Source organism: Microcaecilia unicolor, chromosome 13 (assembly GCF_901765095.1).
Source record: "Microcaecilia unicolor chromosome 13, aMicUni1.1, whole genome shotgun sequence".
Lineage (NCBI taxonomy): Eukaryota > Metazoa > Chordata > Amphibia > Gymnophiona > Siphonopidae > Microcaecilia > Microcaecilia unicolor.
In genome coordinates, this window is record NC_044043.1 from 66,554,907 (window position 1) to 66,577,137 (window position 22,231).

Genomic DNA, 22,231 nt, shown 5'->3' on the forward strand with positions numbered 1-22,231 from the left:
ATGGTCACAATCTGAATATTTTTAATTGCAGTTAAGAAGACAGGCTGCCTGCTCCAGCCAGTCACAAGACCTCTGCTGTATCCCGCCTCCTGATGTAACTTCCTGTTTCCTCATAGGCAGGATGCAGCAGAGGCAGCCTGTGTTAATCATCGATGGCCACAGCCACCGCACCTGAGCAAAAACATCAGCCCCGCTGCCTGTCTGACACTGACTGGCGCCTATTTTAGAAAAGTCTGCTCCCCCTGATGCCAAAACCTGGCTACGCCTCTGGGTGGGGGGTAAATAAATGAGATAAAGCACAAATTTTCAGCTTCCACTGAAAACAAGTGGTCATTTTTGGCTAAAACAAAAATATGGCCTAAAAAATAAAATAAACTTTTGTCTGAAACTGGGCAGAAAAAGGATTTTGGGGTTGATTTCAGTGTTGTAACCAAAACTGAAATTCAGTCGGCCTCTAGTTTTCTAACAAATGCATAAAGAGAGATTGTTTTGCACCCAATGCAGTAACCAAATATTATGCAAATAAGCTGTGTCCAAACATATTAACACGGGGAAGCAAGCCAGACACAAGTACATTCAGATCTAAGCTGGCAACAGCTATATTCTATGCACCGAAAATATTGCATCAGTGCTCAGAATCAAATACACATGCATGTGCTCAAATGCTATTCTGTGCAAACAATTTTTTTAAACGCCAGTATTTATTGTATAGCATTTATTGAGTCCAGCACTTTACTCTTTGTTCCAGTACACCTCTACCTCCGCTCCTTATCCCTGTCTTTTTTTTTTTCTTTTTAACTATCCGTTTCTACAAAGCCACAAAAAAAAAGGTTATAGGTACTATATGCTCACATTCAGGAAACAAGCATGAAATTCTCAATAGCTCTGACCACAGAAGAACAAGCTGACCTTTTACACCTCCTTAAACCATGCGTTAAAAGCCCTTTGCTCAGCCTTCAGGTTTTCTATGTACTTCTGTATCTGCGTTACCAATGAATTACCGGAAAATTTACACAAACTGTGCACTGATGTCAACTGAGTCTGTGTACAGTTAGCTCTTGCACAAAACTCCAGTTTAACACAGTGCACCTACCATAAGCCTACAACCCTAAACACTCCTGCTTATTCTCTCCCTATTTCTGATAGCCTTAAAATCTTAGGAGTTCTTATTGATAACCATCTTACACTACAGAGCCAAGTTAACGCCGGTATAAAGAAGATGTTTCATTCTATGTGGAAACTTAAACGTATAAGACCTTACTTTCCGAGGGATATATTCCGTAACTTGACACAATCAATGGTATTGAGCCACACAGATTATTGCAATGGAATATATGCGGGTTGTAAAGTACAGCTTATGAAAAAACTCCAGACAGCCCAAAACACAGCTGCCAGACTGATATTCAACAAAAAAAAGATTTGATAGCGCTAAACCTCTTCGATTGAAACTACACTGGCTCCCTGTCAAAGAACGCATTACTTTCAAAATTTGATCTCTGGTCCACAAGATAATCTACAATGATGCCCCAGGATATATGATTGATTTAATAGTTCTTCCAGCCAGAAACAGAATCAGTTCATCACGTACTTATCTGAACCTTCACTATCCAAGCTGCATTGGACTCAGATATAAATCAACCTCTGCATCCAATTTTTCTTACTTAAGTATGCAAATGTGGAATGCATTACCAAAGAGTGTAAAATCGACGCACGACCATCAAAACTTCAAGCAAACTTTAAAGACCTATCTACTTAAATGCCTCAACTCTACAATGCATCTATACATACATTGCAATGGACATTTTATTTCTTATTTCCTTGTCCCTTAGAGGCATATTTTCAAAGCACTTAGCCTTCCATAGAAACCTATGGAACTTTGGAAGGCTAAGTGCTTTGAAAATATGCCTCATATTGTACCCATTTACCCCTACCTTACCTGACCCTTTTTCTAATTGTATTTGTTTAAAACATACCGTACTTGGCATCCCCAATTACGGTATTTTGTAAGCCACATTGAGCCTGCTAATATGTGGGAAAATGCGGGATACAAATGTTACAAATAAATAAAATAATGCACAAAATGTATGCAAAGGCCTAGCACATTTTATTACATTAGCACTGTCAAGCTAGATGCAAAGCACTGATACAGAAGGCTAAAAGAGAATATGAAGAAAAACTTGCCACAGAGACAAAACCTCATAGTAACACCTTTTTCAGGTACATCAGAAGCAAAAAGCCTGTGAAGGAATCCATTGGACCATTAGATCATGAAGGAGCAAAAGGGGCACTAAGGGAGGACAAGGCCATTGTGGAGAAATTGAATTAATTCTTTGATTTGGTCTTTACAGAATAAGACATAAGAGATCTACCTGTACCAGAAATAGTTTTCAAGAGTAACAATGTGGAGGAACTGAAAGAACCTGGAAAATGTACTGAGCCAAATCGACAAGTTAAAGAGTGATAAACCACCTGAACTGGATGGTATACATACCAAGGTACTGAAAGAACTCAAACATAAAATTGCTGATCTGATGTTAGTGATCTCTAACCTGTCATTAAAATTGTCCGTAGTACCTGGAGAGTGGCCAGTGTAACACCAATTTTTAAAAAGGATTTCAGGGGTGATCCTGGAAATTATAGACTGGTAAGCCTGAGTTCAGTATCAGGCAAAATAGTGGAAACTATTATAATAAATAAAACTATGGAACACACAGACAAACATGGTTTAATGGGAAAGAATCAGCATGGGTTCAGCCAAGGGAAGTATTGCCTCATCAATCTGCTTCCTTTTTGTTTTGAAGGCATGAATAAACATGTGGATAAAGATGAGCCAGTTGATGTAGTGTATCTAGATTTTCAGAAACGTTTTGACAAAGTCACTCATGAGAAACTCCTGAGAAAATGAAAAAGGTCATAGAATAGGAGGTAATAGCCTTCTGTGGATTTGGAATCGGTTATTGGACAGAAAACAGAGGGCAGGGTTAAGTGGCCATTTTTCTCAATGGAGTAGGGTGAATAGTGGAGTGTACTGGGACCGATGCTATTTAACATATTTATAAATTATCTAGAAATTGGAATGACAAGTGAGGCGATTAAATTTGTAGATGTCACAAAACTAGTCAAAGCTGTGGACTGTGGAGAATTGCAGGAAGACCTTAGGAAACTGGAAGACTGGGCATCTAAATGGCAGATGAAATTTAATTCAAACAAATGCAGTAATGTACATTGGGAAGAATAATCCGAATCACAGTAACCTGATGCTAGGGTTCACCTTAGGAGTAAGCACCCAAGAAAAAGATCTAGGTGTCATTGTAGACAATATGCTGAAATCTTCTGCCCAGTATGCAGTGGCAGCCAAAATAGCAAACAGGATGTTGGGAATTATTAGGAAAGAGATGGTAAATAAGACCAAGGATATTATAATGTCTCTGTATCGCTCCATTGTGCAACCTCACCTTCAGTATTGTGTTCAGTTCTGGTTGCCATATCTCAAAAAAAATATAGTGGAATTAGAAAAGGTTCAAAGAAGAGCAACCAGAATGATAAAGGGGATGGAACTCCTCTCATATGAGGTTCAGGACAAATATATTCCACGTATTAGAAAAAAGGGAAAAAAGACTAAACGTCAGCCGGCGTGGCTAAACAGTAAGATAAAGGAAATCATTAGAGCCAAAAACCAATCCTTCAGAAAGTGGAGAAGAGAACCAACTGAAAGTAACAGGATAGATCATAAGGAATGCCAAGCCAAATGCAAAGCGGAGATAAGGAGGGCAAAAAAGGACTTTGAGAAGAAATTAGCGTTGGAAGCAAAAATACATAGTAAAAATTTTTTTAGATACATTAAAAGCAGGAAACCGGCCAAAGAGTCGGTTGGGCCGCTGGATGAAAATGGTGTTAAAGGGGCGATCAAGGAGGACAAAGCCGTAGCGGAGAAATTAAATGAATTCTTTGCTTCGGTCTTCACCGAGGAGGATTTGGGGGGGACACCGGTGCCGGAAAGAATATTTGAAGCGGGGGAATCAGAGAAACTAAACAAATTCTCTGTAACCTTGGAGGATGTAATGGGTCAGTTCAGCAAGCTGAAGAGTAGTAAATCACCGGGACCTGATGGTATTCATCCCAGAGTATTAATAGAACTAAAAAATGAACTTGCGGAGCTACTGTTAGAAATATGCAATCTGTCCCTAAAATCGAGTGTAGTACCGGAAGACTGGAGGGTAGCCAATGTTACTCCGATTTTTAAGAAGGGTTCCAGAGGAGATCCGGGAAATTATAGACCGGTGAGTCTGACGTCGGTGCCGGGCAAGATGGTGGAGGCTATTATTAAGAATAAAATTGCAGAGCATATACAAAAACATGGACTGATGAGACAAAGTCAGCACGGATTTAGTGAAGGGAAGTCTTGCCTCACCAATCTAATGCATTTTTTTGAGGGGGTAAGCAAACATGTGGACAATGGGGAGCCGGTTGATATTGTATATCTGGATTTTCAGAAGGCGTTTGACAAAGTGCCGCACGAAAGACTCCTGAAGAAATTGCAGAGTCATGGAATCGGAGGTAGGGTATTATTATGGATTAAGAACTGGTTGAAAGATAGGAAGCAGAGAGTAGGATTGCGTGGCCAGTATTCTCAGTGGAGGAGGGTAGTTAGTGGGGTCCCGCAGGGGTCTGTGCTGGGTCCGTTGCTTTTTAATGTATTTATAAATGACCTAGAGATGGAAATAACTAGTGAGGTAATTAAATTCGCCGATGACACAAAATTATTCAGGGTCGTCAAGTCGCAGGAGGAATGTGAACGATTACAGGAGGACCTTGCGAGACTGGGAGAATGGGCGTGCAAGTGGCAGATGAAGTTCAATGTTGACAAGTGCAAAGTGATGCATGTGGGTAAGAGGAACCCGAATTATAGCTACGTCTTGCAAGGTTCCGCGTTAGGAGTTACGGATCAAGAAAGGGATCTGGGTGTCGTCGTCGATGATACGCTGAAACCTTCTGCTCAGTGTGCTGCTGCGGCTAGGAAAGCGAATAGAATGTTGGGTGTTATTAGGAAGGGTATGGAGTCCAGGTGTGCGGATGTTATAATGCCGTTGTATCGCTCCATGGTGCGACCGCACCTGGAGTATTGTGTTCAGTACTGGTCTCCGTATCTCAAAAAAGATATAGAAGAATTGGAAAAGGTACAGCGAAGGGCGACGAAAATGATAGTGGGGATGGGACGACTTTCCTATGAAGAGAGGCTGAGAAGGCTAGGGCTTTTCAGCTTGGAGAAGAGACGGCTGAGGGGAGATATGATAGAAGTGTATAAAATAATGAGTGGAATGGATCGGGTGGATGTGAAGCGACTGTTCACGCTATCCAAAAATACTAGGACTAGAGGGCATGAGTTGAAGCTACAGTGTGGTAAATTTAAAACGAATCGGAGAAAATTTTTCTTCACCCAACGTGTAATTAGACTCTGGAATTCGTTGCCGGAGAACGTGGTACGGGCGGTTAGCTTGACGGAGTTTAAAAAGGGGTTAGATAGATTCCTAAAGGACAAGTCCATAGACCGCTATTAAATGGACTTGGAAAAATTCCGCATTTTTAGGTATAACTTGTCTGGAATGTTTTTACGTTTGGGGAGCGTGCCAGGTGCCCTTGACCTGGATTGGCCACTGTCGGTGACAGGATGCTGGGCTAGATGGACCTTTGGTCTTTCCCAGTATGGCACTACTTATGTACTTATAAAGGCTGAAGAGGTTAGGGCTCTTCAGTTTGGAAAAGAGATGGCTGAGGGGGGATATGATTGAGGTCTACAAAATACCGAGTGGTGTAGAACAGGTAAAAGTGAATCGATTTTTCACTCTTTCAAAAAGTACAAAGACCAGGGGACACTCAATGAAATGGAAATACTTTTAATGCAAACAAGAGGAAATATATTTTCACTCAAAGAATAGTTAGGTTCTGGAACTCACTGCCAGAGGATGTGGTAACAGCGGTTAGTGTATCTTGGTTTAAAAAAGGTTTGGACAATTTTCTGGAGGAAAAGTCCATAGTCTGTTATTGAAATAGACATGGGGGAAGCCACTGCTTGCCCTAGGATCGGTAGCATGGAATGGTGCTACTATTTGGGTTTCTGCCAGGTACTTGTGACCTGGTCACTGTTGGAAGCAGGATACTGGGCTAGATGGACCACTAGTCTAACCCAGTATGGCTATTCTTACGCTCATATGTTCTTATGTCTCCAAGTGTGATAATATATTTAACTATTAGTTGTCACTTCCAGAAGATTTCAACAACTGGATTTTACAGTTTAACCACAGAAGAGCTGATGCAGTAAGCTTGCTTTAGAGCCATGTGCTGACACTTAGCGCATAGCTTCCTCATGCAAACCTAATGTACAATCTTACCTCCCCAATGCAATAGGCAAATAACATGCAAATTACCACTGTGTTCAAAATTTGCACTGTCAAAAAAAACATGGGAAATACTACTGTGCTAATATGTAGCCATTTACCTGTCAGTGCTTGAGTGGAGATTGGCTCACTCAGTGATAGGAAAAGGGGTTTTTGTTTCTTAAATACTGTATCCTCTCCCCCAACCAACACCTCAAAATTATCTCTGGTGATCTATTGGATCCCTCCCTCATATCCAACTTTGAACATCCAAAAATAAATCCCTAGTAGTCTAGTGGGACCCCCTCAATCTCACAGATGGTGGCTACATATTTGACACCCATCCCCTGATCCTACAATTATGGTAGTACTACTTATGTTGAAGTCATTTTTATTGAAGACAAATATGCAGCATACAATTGACAGGAAAATGCTGTACAGTTCCATCATAATAAAACAACAATACCATGCTATAAAAAAAACAAACTGATCTTTAAGTTTTATACCGAGATAGGAACTCTTCTAATCAGAACCCAAACCTGCATTTCCCCCTCCCCAAAGTCTTCCCCCCCCCCCCAGCACACCCCTCCCCCCCCAGCTCCAAATAATCAGAAATGATAACAAGGAAATCAGCAAGGGATAGCTTTCATTAGATGCGAGGTTACCCACAATGTGAGGCTTGGATTCTGAAGCCCCCCTGAAAGCAAAAGCAGTCTTATCATATCAAATGAGGCACTCACACCATTAATCAATCTGTCCCCCCTTCACTTCCTAATTCACCCATTCCTCCCCCCCTCAAGCAAAACCCAATCCCAAATCACTTGAAATGCTACAGATGGGACTGATTCATGAGAAGACTGCGCACCCTAGGGGATAGCTCCAACAGATATGGCTCCCAAATAGACCAAACCTTTTTCGGGGTCAGTCATGCGTCCCTTGCTTCCATGAGTAGCAGAGTATGAAATGCACTTTTCCAAGACCAAAAATTAGGGGCAATATCCTGGGTCCAACATTAAAGTATACACTTCTTTCCCACCACAGTAGCCTTATATATAAATGCCCACTCTCTGCCCGTCAAAGAAGCACCCCGTCCCCCCAGCCCAAGAACAAGTTGCGCAGGTGTAACATCCATACGTCTATGCAATAAACGCTCCCAAGATCTAATCAAGGTGATCCAATCATGTTGTATAGATGGACAAGTACAGCCCAGATCCCCACGCCACCGAGCCGCCAACAAAGCAAAATCTTTGCCAGGAAGAAGCAAGAGAATACTCTTATGGAGACTTGTTACCAAAATACAAGATTGAGTCAGCGGTTGAAATTTTTTTCCCAACAATACAAAAACCCTTTTCGAACATCGTAGCCGAAGAGTCTGACAGTAGTGAACTGCCTGCATATAAGCAAAGGCGTTTAAAGGGTGTGGACGGAGACTCCTCATCACTTCCTCACATGTTTGTAGTGTGCCATCCTCCCGCAACAAATCGGCTACATAAAATATTTTATTTATAGCATTTATATCCCACATTTTCCCACCCGCGGGCAGGCCCAATGTGGCTTACAACAGTAAACGACTGAAAAGGCATACATTAATTTGGCATAAACAATCAAGTACATGGAAGTAGGAGTGATCAGTAAGTAATTACAGAGAAGGGGAAGGGGTAAGAAAGTGGAGAATGTCATTAAGATAGGGACAGTTCAACAGTTAGAGCTAAAAGAAAATCCTTCAGAAAATGGAAGAAAGAACAGACTGAAAATAATAAGAAACATCATAAGGAATGTCAAGTCAAATGCAAAGCTGGGACTCTGATAAAAAGATTGCATTGGAGGCAAAAACACATAGTAAATTTTTTTTAGGTATATTAAAAGCAAGAAGCCAGCAAAGAATCAGTTGGACCGCTAGATGACCGAGGGGTAAAAGAGGCACTAAAGGAAGACAAAGTCAGAGCAGACAGATTAAATGCTTTGCTTCGGTCTTCACCAATTCCCCTGCTCTGCCCACTTATGAAATATGCCTTTAATTTGACCCAGTCCAAAATCCAAATTTCCCACTAGTGGCAAAAAAAATCTGTGCATCGGGGATCCTGCTGTAAAGCCCGCAGTAAAACGTTCCACGCAGATCACATAGAATGCAAAAGAACATTACCTTTCAAACTGGAGGGTAAACTTTGCTGCGGGGCATGCAAAAGATAATGAGGATGAGATGGGAGAAATAACTCCTTTTCTAATGACCAATTCGCATAGTCATCTGTACCTAACACCCAATCCGCTAAATGCCGTAGCAGGCGTTATGGTAGTACTACTTAAACCGCTCCCCACAAATGATCCTGATGGCCTAGGGACTCCTACCCCTGATTCTCACAAATGATCCTGTCCTCTAGTGGGCCCTTCCTCCCAGACCCTCCCTCCACAACTCCCCTTACCTGCACACCATTAAGATGAGAAGCAGGAGTGATACCTACTTGTTTCTGCCTCCACACGGTGTATCTTAGGATGCACCACATGGGATCAATCTGCCAAATATGGAAATTATTGTCTTATGTGGTGACTTCTGCCAAATAAGGCAATAATTCCCTCATTTGGTAGGTGTGTCCCAAGATGCACCATGTGGGGTCAAGTACTACTATTTTTCAAGATGGCAGTGTGGACGAAGAAGCAAGCGGACATTATCTTAAAGATGTGCAGAGAAGGGAGTGGGGGGGGGGGGGGGTCCAAGGAGTTCAGATGATATGGTAAGGGAGCCCACGGGACCACCAGAATCATTTGTTGGGGGCGGGTGGAACTGCCACTATTCTGGGGTCAGGGAGGATGGAGGCTCAGGGTTGCTGACAACATCTGTGGTGTGGGAAGGTGCCACTTGGGACAGACATCAATGATCCGAAGTGAAGTGCTGCACTTCACCTCAGATCACTCTCGCTAGTGCAGAAGAACGAGTACCCTCTAGGCCTCTTCAGACTAGCATTAAAGCCCCTGCATTGTGTTCAGGTTTTCAGACTTCTGCACACAATTCCCTGCATCTGCTGCACTGAATAGTTAACTAACCCCATGACCATGTTTTTAAATACACTGTGTGCTGCTATGCAAAACCCCTCTTTTATATCTGTGCACTCACAAAATTGTGAGCAAAAGCTAAGCAATGCTGTAGAAAGCCCGAGCACACCTTACTGCACTGGCCACATTGTGCTTGTGTCCAGGGTCATTAGTTGCCAATACACAGAATAACTAGTAGCATATTACGTTTACAACATAGCGTAATATGAGGTAAGCTATACAGTACAGTCACAAGGTTTCACAGCACTTACATACAGAAACTTAAATAGACATATGAATCACTAAAAACCAACTCAGCATAAATAGGGGTGTGGCAGCAGTGAGGGAGGGGGGAAGAAGCATAAAATTATTTCCAATTCCTGTGTGTGTGAGTTTTGTGCAGCATCTTGTATGTCTCTGTACCTTTTTATGTGTCTGTGACCAGGAGAACTGAAACAAAACAGGTGGTCTGAAAGGAGCAATTCCCTAACCACTAACACAGTTATTTTATAATAATGGGCCAGACTTCGGTGGGAGGGGGTCCAGAGCCCGAGGTGAGGGGGCACATTTTAGCACCCCCTCCCCCGGTGCCGACGACCCCGCCTTCGCCGCCACCATCAACTTTGCCCCCCCCTGCCGATGACCCTCTCGACCCCCCCCCCCCCCGTCCTGCTGCCAACCCGCCGTCGCCTACCTTTGCTGGCTGGGGACCCCAACCCCCGCCAGCCGAGGTCCTCTTCTTCTTGCAAAAGCCTTCCTTCTGTTTCTGAGACTAAGGACCAAGTCTAGAATTTTTCCATTTCTCGTCGGCTCCTGCACCAGTGTGTCAAATGTCCGAGTGGGTGCCCACCTGGGCAGCAGTGACCATCAATTTGGTTTGATATAACAGCAGAAGTGGAGGGCAGCCACTCAAAACTCAAAGTCCTGGATTTCAAGCATGCTGACTTTAGTAAAATGGGGGAATACCAGGGGAAGGAGCTGATGGGCTGGGAACATGGGTGTAGTTTGGGGGGCGAGGGGGCATTGCCCCCCCCCCCCCAAATGCAGGGCCGGCGCAACCTGGCTGCAGGTAGCTCTTGGTTCCTCCTTCCCACCCTCAGCTCCCCGGCAGCCCTACTCTCCATTCCTGCCGCTCTGAGTTTAAACCTTTTATTTTAGGTCGCAGCGACAGCACTGACAACAGCACAGTGGGCTCACCTCCAGCCTTTCCCTTCCCTCTCTGTGTCATGCCTTCCTCCATCATATGGTTATTCCCAAAAACCCAGCTCTTTCTCCCTTCCTTCCTCCATATTAGCATATTCATTTGCATATATATATATATATATATATATACACACACACAAATGAATATGCTAATATGCCCGCCCCATCCTTTGTCCCCCCCCCCAAATGAAACAGTCAATCTATGCCCATGGCTAGGAGGACATATGAGAAGTGGAAGGGCAGTGGTCCAGGCTGAAAGAAGCTATAAATATGGCCACAAACCTTTATGTAAGGAGAGTAAATTAAAGCAAGAGAAAAAGGAAACCGATATGGTTCTCCAAGCCAGTGGCTGAGAAAATAAAGGCTAAAGAGTTGGCGTTCATGAAATAGAGAAAAACTCAAGAAGAGGAACACAGAGAGGAATATCGTATGAAACTGAAAGAAGCCAAGAGAGAGATACGTCTGGCGAAAGCGCAAGTGGAAGAACAAATGGCTAGAAAAGTAAAAAGGGGCGACAAAAATTTCTTCAGGTATATTAGTGAAAGGAAAAAGACTAAGAATAGAATTGTAAGACTGAAAGATGCTGGGAACCACTATGTGGATAATGATGAAGGAAAAGCAAATTTGCTAAACAAATACTTTTGTTCTGTTTTCACTGAAGCAAAATCCTGGAGAAGGACCACGATTGATTGGCAAAAGTACATATGAAAACGGAGCGGATATAGCACCATTCACGGAAGAGAGTGTTTATGAACAACTTGAAAATCTAAAAGGTGGACAAAGCACAGAAATGTTGGTGCCCACTTTACAGAATTATCCTGTGTGTGTCAGTGTAGCAGTGTTTTTATGATGCAGAAGCTGGAACTGCTTCTTCCACAGAAATGCACCGAGTCATTTTTAGGGGGGGGGGGATATTTTCTCTGGAGTTCCTGTTCTACTTTTGACCTTAATGTGTCTACTCACCAGTCAATGGCCCCACACACACACCAAATTTGGCCCCATTCCATTTAATTTTCAGTAAGTTATTTTGCCAACAGGCAGACAAACATTCTTGACCCTTTATGTATTTTCTTTCCAACGTTCTTCTGGATTGGAAAGAAAAATAGGTATCTGACTTTTTAAAAGATGGAGCAATCACAGGACTCTTACCACAGAAACCAAAGATTCCTCTTGGGCTTCCATTGGGACAACCTAAATCAAGTAACCATAAAGCACCACATCTAGGGGCATATACTATTAATTTCCCTTCTAAGCTTTTCAAGAAGAGAAGAGAGTTCATTTCCCTGCATACAAAAATCAGGCTTGACTCATCCCATTCTACTACTACTACTACTTAGCATTTCTATAGCATTGCCAAGGGTACGCAGCGCTGTACAAGTTTAAACATGGGGAAGGACGGTCCCTGCTCAAGAGAGCAGGATCACTCTACCATTAAACCACAGCCTCACAAGACTGCTGCGGGAGGTCTCAGCAGCCATTTTGAGATTGGAAGTGGCATAAGCAGGAGCAGTTTCAAAATGGCTGCTGGGACCTCCTGTGGCACTCTCAGTAGTCATTTTGACTGAGCAGCAGCACTGTGCAGGAGCAAGTAGGGTTCAGTCCTGCCCCCGAAGAAGCCACTAGACCACCAGGGCTTCTTAAGATAGGTCTGGAGAGGCTTATGGGTGGGCAGCCAAGTCTCTGCCGGGGGGGTGGGAGGGACCTGTCTTCTATGGGGGAGGAGGCTGTGCCTTCTGCTGGGGGTGCAGGCCAGTGGTGTACCAAGGGCGGGGCGGTGGGGGCGGTCCACCCCAGATGTCAACGGGTGGGGGGGTGCTCTGCTGGCGAGTCCCTACCAGCTCCGTCCACCCAGGTGCGGTGCCTCACGCGACTCTGCACTGCTGTAAAAGAAGAAAATCGCCTCGTCGGCCCTTCCCTCACTGTCTCTGTCCCACCCTCAAGGAAATAGGACATTACAACAGAGGATGGGACACAGTGAGGGAAGGGCCGACGAGGCGATTTTCTTCTTTTACAGCAGTGCAGAGTCGCGCAAGGCGCCAGGTGGACAGAGCTGGTAGACAGGTGGGGACTGGGTCAGGGGGGGGCCGTGTTACGCCAGGGGGGAGGGGTGCGCGCAGCAGCGATCTGCCCCGGGTGGCAGTGAACCGCAGAACGCCACTGGTGCAGGCACAATGGTTTTGGCTTCAGTTCTAGCTGAAACCAAGCAGTGAATTTTGGCCCTGTATTTGGTTTCAATTGAGACCAAAACCACCACTTTTAGTCAGCCTCTATGACAGGAAAAGATCTGCTGCATGGACAGCACCGTGGAAGTGTCTTGAAATTGGTCAGATAAGTACACCCCCGGACAATGAAGGATGGGAAGGGGCAGACTTATACCTCCTGACACTGAAGAATGGTGAGGGGCAGTTTAGAAACAGAGAAGCAGACATATGCCCTATCCAGTCTGCCCATCCATGCCATCTACTCTCCTATAGAGATTGTATGTACTTGTCCCAAACTCTTTTGAATTGAGATACTGGTTGTTTCCACCATTTCTACCAGGAAGCTGTCCCATGAATTCACCACCCTTTCTATGAAGAAATATTTCCTCAAGTTACTTCTGAGTCTATCCCCTTCCACCTTCATCCTATGCCCCCTTGTTCCAGGGCTTCCTTTCAATGGAAAGACTCGCCTCCTATGCATTTATGCAGCATAGGTATTTAAATAATCTCTATCACAAGTTAAGTTCCTGATTGCATTGGTCAGCTATATCTGGGGCAGTGCAGGTTGAGGTGAATGGCTCAAGATGACAGGAACCAGTGCTGGGATTTAAACTGGCCACCCCTGTATGATCTGTTAAGTTTTCTAACCACTAGGCTACCTCCTCTCCTAGGAGATGAGAAATAAGAGAGACAATTTAGAGGAAATGTGGGAAGGGGGTGTGGAAATTTATGGAAAGAGGTGTGTGTGGAGGGGGGGGGGGGCTGGCAGTTTAGTGGAAGATAATGTAAATGGGATATATCAAAATTAAAATGTGCAAATGTCAGGACAAACTGCATGGAAAGGTACGAATGGCCAGCTAGGCAGCATAATAAGATGTGCTGGGTAGAGCTGGGGCAGCAAACAGGCATGCCGGACAGAGAGGTAAATGGAGGAAAGCATTGCTTAAGAGGCTGCAGCTTATAGCTATTACTCTAGAGCAGTTTCCCAAGTCCGGTTCTAGATTACCCCCTTGCCAGTCAGGTTTTCAGGATATCCACAATGAAGAAAAACTACACTGGCTCCCACTAAAAGAACGAATTGCGTTCAACGTTTGTACCCTGGTCCACAAAATCGTTCATGGGGAAGCCCCGACCTATATGTCAGACCTTATAGACTTGCCTACTAGGAACGCAAAAAGATCAGCACGCACATTCCTCAATCTCTACTACCCTAACTGCAAAGGGCTAAAATATGAATCCACATACATGACCAGTTTCTCATACATTTGCACCCAGCTATGGAACGTACTACCGAAGGCCATAAAAACAACGCAAGACCTAACTATCTTCCAAAGGCTACTGAAAACAGATCTTTTCAAGAAGGCATACCATAAACACCCATCTTAAATACTAAATAATAAGACTATACACGAACTAGACACAACCGAAATCTTATCACTTGACTGATTAACCTCTTTGCTATTAGTGAACAAGCACTACCACTTCAATCCTTATGTCGAATATGGTCTCTCCATAGTCGATGACCTAATGTATGTTATAATCCAATTATTACTCAGGAACCTTCATGCAATACCATAATGTATTCTTCTTTACCATGTATGTATGCACATGGTGTATATATATATATACTGTATATATATATACCATGATCTGTTCCATGTATGTTACCATGTATGTATGCACCTTAACGCAATACCATTTGTAATTCTGTTACCCGGAAATGGCAACCGCCATTACGGCAAATGTAAGCCACATTGAGCCTGCAAATTGGTGGGAAAATGTGGGATACAAATAAATATGCATGGGAGAGATTTGCATATAATAGAGGCAGTGTATGCGAATCAAGTTCATGCATTTTCATTGTGGATATCCTGAAAACCTGACTGGCAACGGGTACTCCAGAAACGGACTTAGGAAACACTGCTCTAGGGCATGCAGAGTTCTGATGCTGTGTGTGTGATGGACACAGAAGGAGTGAATGACAGTTTTATTCAGTTAGTAGGCTTGAAAAGGAAGCAGCTGAGAGATGTGGTGAAGATTTGAGTTGAGGCATTGGTGAAACCCTCGCCCTCTTTGTGTGTGTGTGTGTGTGTTGAGAGACAGAAACTGCTTTGAACAGAGTATCTCTTTTAAAAGAGAAAATGAAGAGTTCAGATGGATGAATAAAGTTAATTTTCTAGGAGAGAAACATTTAAAAACTGATTTTAAAGAACTTTTGAGGTGTCTGTGGAATCCAAAGGGGCCTTTTTTTTTGTTACTAAATTGAAAGATGTGAGGAATTAGTAAATGTCCTCAGTCTGATGAATCTGGATAGCGAGTTCTTAAGGAAAGCAGGTTCTGTTGAGAAGAAGTTTAATATCGTTTCGTTTGAACTGCCCACTTATCAGGCAGTGTTTACACCAGGGGTATCCAACCTTGGCCCTTGCCAGGGCGGGTCTTCAAGATTTCACCAATGAGTATACATGAGATGTATTTCCATACAATGGAGGCAGTGCATACAAATGGATCTCATGCATATTCATTGGGGAAATCCTGAAAACTCAACTGGATTGTGGCCCTCAGGGACTGAGGTTGGACAGCCCTGGCTTACACTATGCTGAATAAGCATTCAAACAGTGTTGTGCAGCCTGTGAGGGAGCTCTGACAGAGAGAGAAGTGAGCTGCTCTGTTGTCTCAGTTTATCTCACAACTCAGGAGAAGTTAATTCTACTGAAAATTTAATTGCAAGAGTTTATTAAAACTGGAAAAACTGATACAGTAGGGCTTGAACAGCTTGATCCAAGCAAATAAGAGCTTAGCTTTGGCTCTAGGCTCAGTTTAATAAAGCTTTGAGAAACTTTGCCTTTGACAACTGATTTAGATTGTGGTGTGCATGTCATTGTATGTTCTGTATGAAAACGAGAAGAAAATGTTAAGGATAGACTAGGGAACTTTTTATAAGTTAAGAGAGAGAGGTTTTCTAAGCAGTGATACCTCAATTAATCTTTGATTTCAAATGAATTAGATGTTAAGGAAGCCACTGACTGAGGTTAGGTGCAAACATATAGGACCTCTTTTACTAAACCACATTAGCGATTCCTGCACGGCAAGTGCGAGGCAGCCCATGTCGCATTTGCTGTGCCAGGAATCACTAGTGCGGTTTAGTAAAAGAGGCCCATAGAGAGAATGAAGGCAGGATTTTCTCTCTTTGAGTTTTTCTAGATAGGACAGTAGGAGTTCCTGGAAGTTCCTGGATCCTGAAATTGCTGGCTACGGAGGAGAAATGAACATGGACAGGTGGAAGAAAAATTAGGATACCCAATGCAAAACAACATCAAGCCAGTGAAGAGAATCTTTCATATAAAAGCAGTTTTACTGTGCGCACATATATACAAATTTTATTTATTAGGATTTATTTACCGCCTTTTTGAAGGAATTCACTCAAGGCGGTGTACAGTAAGAATAGATCAAACATGCGCAGGAGGCAATTAGAGCAGTAAAAATATTCGAACAACAATACAAAGTATGGCATGGTATACTACTTGCAATGACAACACAATATGTACTAGAATTGGTAGCAAAGGGTAAGGCAAAGTTGTAACATATAGATGAGTAAGAAAGTAGGAAGAATTAGAAAGTAAGGTGATTGATTTGAAGAAAGTTGCACGTGAGGTCAGAGAGATGGTTAAATATTATCTCAGCTAGGGTATGAGTGGATAAACATGTCCCGCTGCAGCATGTGCAGCCCGAGTCAATCCTTGTGTGTGTGAGTGAGACTAGCATTCACACACACAAGGATTTTGTTTTTCACTTAACAAGAAAAAATCTCAGATCCAAGTACAAATGTGTAATTAAACATATGAAAAATGTATATACTTACTAGTACCATTTAAATTAAGCAGATGCATTTTATTGTGTTTTCATACCTGATTTTAATTATCTATGAGCACTTTTAAACAAAGTATAATAAAATTGTGGCATATTTAATATCATAGTATTTTGTGATATTTGTGTTTTATATAAAGAGTAACAACTTGAATACTATTCGTATTGAAACACTTTGGGCCCCATTTACTAAGCCACGCTGTAGGTGCGCTAGTGTTTTTAGTGCGCACTAAAAATTAGCACACACCAACGCTAGAGACACCCATATATATTCCTATAGGTGTCTCTAGCGTTAGCAGGCACTAATTTTAAGCACGTGCTAAAAACATAAGTGCACCTTAGTAAACAGGGCCCTCAATTCTTTGTAATATTCCCTGGTTTGGTGATGAATTGAACTGGGAAACCTATTTACCTCCAAAAGTTGTGACAATGGTTTGACATAATTTTCATAATTATAATTGCATCTCTCCACCACCAGGGGGTTTACAATAAGGAACAAAAAGGGGCAGTTTCGAGAAATGAATGTAATGTGCCATGCTGAATCAGACCAAAGGTCCATTGAGCCCAGCAACTTAGTTCCAAAAGTGGCCAATCTGGATCACTTGGAGGGGCATAATCGAACGGGGCGCCCAAGTTTTCATGAGGGCATCCTCGCAGGACGGCCCCGCAAAGGGGCGGGGAAACCTGTATTATCGAAACAAGATTTATTTGTTACATTTGTACCCCACATTTTCCCACCTATTTGCAGGCTCAGTGTGGCTTACATAGTACCGTAAAGGCGTTCGCCAAGTCGGTTGATAACAAATACAAGGTTATATCGTGGACAAATGATATGGGTGTGTGTCAGGCCCATTAAGGTCAAAGGAATGAAGGTTGTAGATTGTCCGGTATGATCATTGGTTATGCTGTGTTGCTGGGTGTGGGGATTTACGTTGGATCAGTGGGGTAAGCCTTTTTGAAGAGATTGGTTTTCAGTGATTTCCTGAAGGTTAGGTGGTTATGGATTTTTTCACAGCTTTTGGGAGTCCATTCCATAGTCGTGCACTTATGTAAGAGAAGCTGGATGCGTAGGTTGTTTTGTATTTAAGTCCTTTGCAATTTGGGTAGTGTAGGTTTAAGTATGATCGTGATGATCCGATTCTGTTTCTGGTTGGCAGATCTATGAGGTCTGTCATATATCCTGGGACTATGCCGTAGATAATTTTGTGGACCAGAGTGCAGATTTTGAAGCTGATCCGTTCTTTGATTGGGAGCCAGTGCATCTGGGCGTCCATCTTTCATTTCGATAATATGTTTGGGGATGCCCAAATCTCAACATTTAGGTCGACCTTAGAGATGGTCGTCCCTGGTTTTCGGCCATAATGGAAACAGAGGACACCCATCTCAAAAATGACCAAATACAAGCCCTTTGGTCATGGGAGGAGCCAGAATTCGTAGTGCACTGGTCCCCCTGACATGCCAGGACACCAACCAGGCACTCTAGGGCACCCTAGGGGGCACTGAACTGGACTTCACAAATTGCTCCCAGGTGCATGGCTCCCTTACCTTGGGTGCTGAGCCCCCCAAACCCCCCCTAAAACCCACTCCCCACAACTGTACACCACTACCATTCCCCTAAGGGGTGAAGGGGGCACCTACATGTGGGTACAGTGGGTTTTGGAGGCCTCACATTTACCACCACAAGTGTAACAGGTAGGGGGGGATGGGCCTGGGTCCGCCTGGCTGAAGTGCACTGCACCCACTAAAACTGCTCCAGGGACCTACATACTGCTGTCATGGAACTGGGTATGACATCTGAGGCTGGCAAAAAATTTTTTTTGAAGTTCTTTTTAGGGTGGGAGGGGGTTGGTGACCACTGGGGGAGTAAGGGGAGGTCATCCCCAATTCCCTCCGGTGGTCATCTGGTCAGTTTGGGCACCTTTTTGAGGCTTGGTCGCAAGAAAAAATGGACCAAGTAAAGTCGGCCAAGTGCTCGTCATGGACGCCCTTCTTTTTTCCATTATCGGCCGAGGACGCCCATCTCTTAAGCACGCCCCAGTCCCGCCTTTGCTACAGTGCCGACACCCCCCCACCCCCCGTGAACTTTGTTCGTCCCCGCGACGGGAAGCAGTTGGGGATGCCCCAAATCGGCTTTCGATTATGCCGATTTGGCTGACCCTGAGAGAAGGAAGCCCATCTCCCGATTTGTGTTGGAAGATGGGCGCCCTTCTCTTTCGAAAATAAGCCTGTTGGAAGTACCCAGCAAATCTCAAGGGATGGATCCGTTTCTTGCTGCTCACTCCCAGTGATAAGCAATGGTTTTCCCTAGGAATTTTTCCAACCTTCTTTTAAACTCAGCTATGCCAGATATCTTGACCATATCCTCTAGCAACAAATTCCATAGCTTGATGGTGGACTAAGTAGAAAAAATATATATACTTTTTCTAGTTTGTTTTAAACCTGTTAGTTTCATGGAGTCTCCCTGGGTCCCAGTAGTGTTTGAAGGCATAAATAAAATTGGCTATTTAAAATGTTCCGCCCCATTCATGATTTTTTAACCCTAACATCTATTGTACCCTCTAAACTGCCCAAACCTGCTTAGCTTTCTTACTAAGGGATCTGTTTCCTTCCTCTTTATCATTTTGTTACTGTTCTAGTTCCTCTGCAGCTTTTATGAGATGGAATGCCCAGACCTGCACACAATACACAAGGTATGTCTCCACTACAGATCTCTACAGAGGCATTAGGACATTCTCCGTTTTATTCTTCATTCCTTTCCAAATAATTCCTAACAGAAACACCTAGAGCACCTGAATGTAATGCACCTTGAGCTACTATTGAAAAAGGTGTGAGCAAAATCCCAAAATAATAAATACATAAATAAATAAATTAATCATGCCTTTTCTAGTTGAATAGAGGGGTGTGTAATGAATTAGATCATGAACATTAATCACTGCATTGCTTGTACTTAAGAAATGTTAGGATTTGTGGGGTATTACGTTTAATAATTATAAAAATAATCATGTCTGCAAACATATCAAGTGAAATAAAGCTCAAACATATCACCACCGTGGAAAGCAGAATGCGGAGTACCTCAAGGATCACCACTATCACTGATCCTTTTCAACCTAATGATGATCCCACTAGCCAAATCCTTATGCAACCAAGGCCTTAACCCTTTCATCTATGCAGACGATGTCACAATATACATTCCTTACAAACGTGATCTGACAGAAATCACCAACGAAATCAAGCTCAGCTTGAATATCATGGACTCAAGGACAAACGCATTTCAACTAAAACTTAACACAGAAAAAAACACACTGTCTCATCCCAATACAATACAAACAAACCCACAAACATAAACACCCCAGATTATACGCTTCCTATCTCAGACAGCCTGAAAATTCTCGGTGTTACAATCGACCGTAACCTCACACTTGACAACTACTACTACTACTACTATTTAACATTTCTAGAGCGCTACAAAGTGTACGCAGCGCTGTACAAACACAGAAGAAAGACAGTCCCTGCTCAAAAGAGCTTACAATCTAATAGAACCAATTGAAATCTACAACAAAGAAAATGTTCCACTCAATGTGGAAACTCAAAAGCGTGAAACCATTCTTCCCGAGGGAAACATTTTGCAACTTGATACAATCAATGGTACTAAGCCATGTAAACTACTGCAACGTAATTTATGTGGGATGCAAAGAACAAATTATAAAAGAAACTTCAGACCGCTCAAAACACGGCAGCCAGGCTTATACTTGGAAAAACGCGATTTGAAAGCTCCAAACCCCTCTGAGAAAAACTGCACTGGCTCCCAAAGAATGTATTGCTTTCAAAATCTGCACCCTGGTTCATAAAATTATCTACGGCAAAGCCCTGGGATACATGACAGACCTCATAGACCTACCAACCAGAAACACAACAGGATCAACACAAACATACCTAAATCTCTACTACCCAAGCTGCAAAGGACTCAAATACAAATCAACCTATGCATCCAGCTTTTCCTACATAAGCACACAACTATGAAACGCATTACCAAAAGCCGTGAAAACAACTTATGATCACCTAAACTTCAGGAAATCATTAAAAACTAACCTGTTCAAAAAGGCATACCCTACTGACCCAACTTAAATGCCTGCACCTTGCAACACAATGAAACCAAAGCTCGTAATGGACACATAATAACTCTTCCTCTACAATTTTCTAATGAGTCTGTACACACGAACCTTATTCTACCACAACATTACTGTATTTGTTCATACCGGAATTGGCGAACGCCTTTACGGTACTATGTAAGCCACATTGAGCCTGCAAATAGGTGGGAAAATGTGGGCTACAAATGTAACAAATAAATAAACATATTGTCCATAACGACTCCAACAGTCTTTGCCTGGACTGTGACTCTTAAACTGTGCATTTATAGTTATTGTCATTTTTCCTTATGTGCATCACTTTGCATTTGCCCATATTACATTTCATTTATTATTTAGACACTGTCCCCAGCTTGGCAAGATCCTACAGTTCCTCTCAGTCTGTGTTTTAATTAATTTGAATATTTTTATTTGATCAATTCAATCAATGCTTCCCCTTTCCAAACTCCAAATGAATAACTTCAACACCAACAATCAAGTACAGACCCCTAAGGCACTCTCTACTATTTATCTTTTCATTTGAAAAAAAAAAAAAGACTATTTATTCCTATACTTTCGTTTCCTATGCCTTAACCAGATGAGAGATATAGAGGAGCAGTTGGACGGGGAAGGGAGACGATCAGGGGTACAGCATAGAGGTAGACGATTCTTGGCGTCTCTCTACATGTGACTTGTCATGAGGCTGCCAGCACTGACCTGCCTTTTTTGCCGGATCAGCTCTAGCTGTGGTGAACTCAGCGCTCCCAAACTCCGAACGTGTCCTGTCAAACAGCATCAACCTAACTGCTGGAGTCCGGCGAGATCCTTAATTGACTCGTTGCCTGCTAAGCCCGCCAGCTCTAGTGGACCGATAAGAAGCCGGGGGAGGGGTCTACTCTAGGAGGGCGTGGTCAGTCAGAGTTTGCCGGCAAAGGGGCGGAGTCTCGTAGAGCTGGGCAGGCGGAAGTGAGCTGCGTGCGAGATATTCGATCAATAAACTACTACTACTACTACTTATAATTTCTATAGCGCTACTAGACGTACGCAGCGCTGTACACGTGAACATGAAGAGACAGTCCCTGCTCGACAGAGGCAATAAACGAGCTTATATTGAGACTTCTGGCTGTTTAATCGACTTATTAGCCCTCTGTTTATTAATTAATTAATCTAGCTATCTGCTGGTTGTTTATTTTCCGTGCTTTACTTTTGATTTCAGTGGTGTTTATTTTTATTTTTGTGATTTGGTTTTTTGTAGTATCGGTTTGAGCGCATCTGAAAAGCAGATCAAAGCCGAGACAGTTAAAAAAAAAAAGGGGTTTTTAAAAATTACATACTGCGTTGAGGTGCTTTTTCAACTTAGCAAATTAGTATTAAAAATACCGGAGGAAAAACTAAAAACTTGCAGTTACTTTTATTTGTTTCAGGCAATTGACTTTTG

The 22,231-nt window shown here is 42.9% G+C and overlaps 1 protein-coding gene across 1 annotated transcript in view; it reads right to left on the reverse strand.

The window, feature by feature from the left end:
• PIK3CD (phosphatidylinositol-4,5-bisphosphate 3-kinase catalytic subunit delta) overlaps positions 1-21,606 on the reverse strand; it is a 94,479-nt gene extending 72,873 nt beyond the window's left edge. Inside the window, exon 1 of the mRNA XM_030222494.1 lies at positions 21,511-21,606. The gene's annotated coding sequence lies outside the window, so the exon portion shown is untranslated. The remainder of the gene's footprint in view (positions 1-21,510) is intronic.
• Positions 21,607-22,231: the final 625 nt, after the last annotated feature.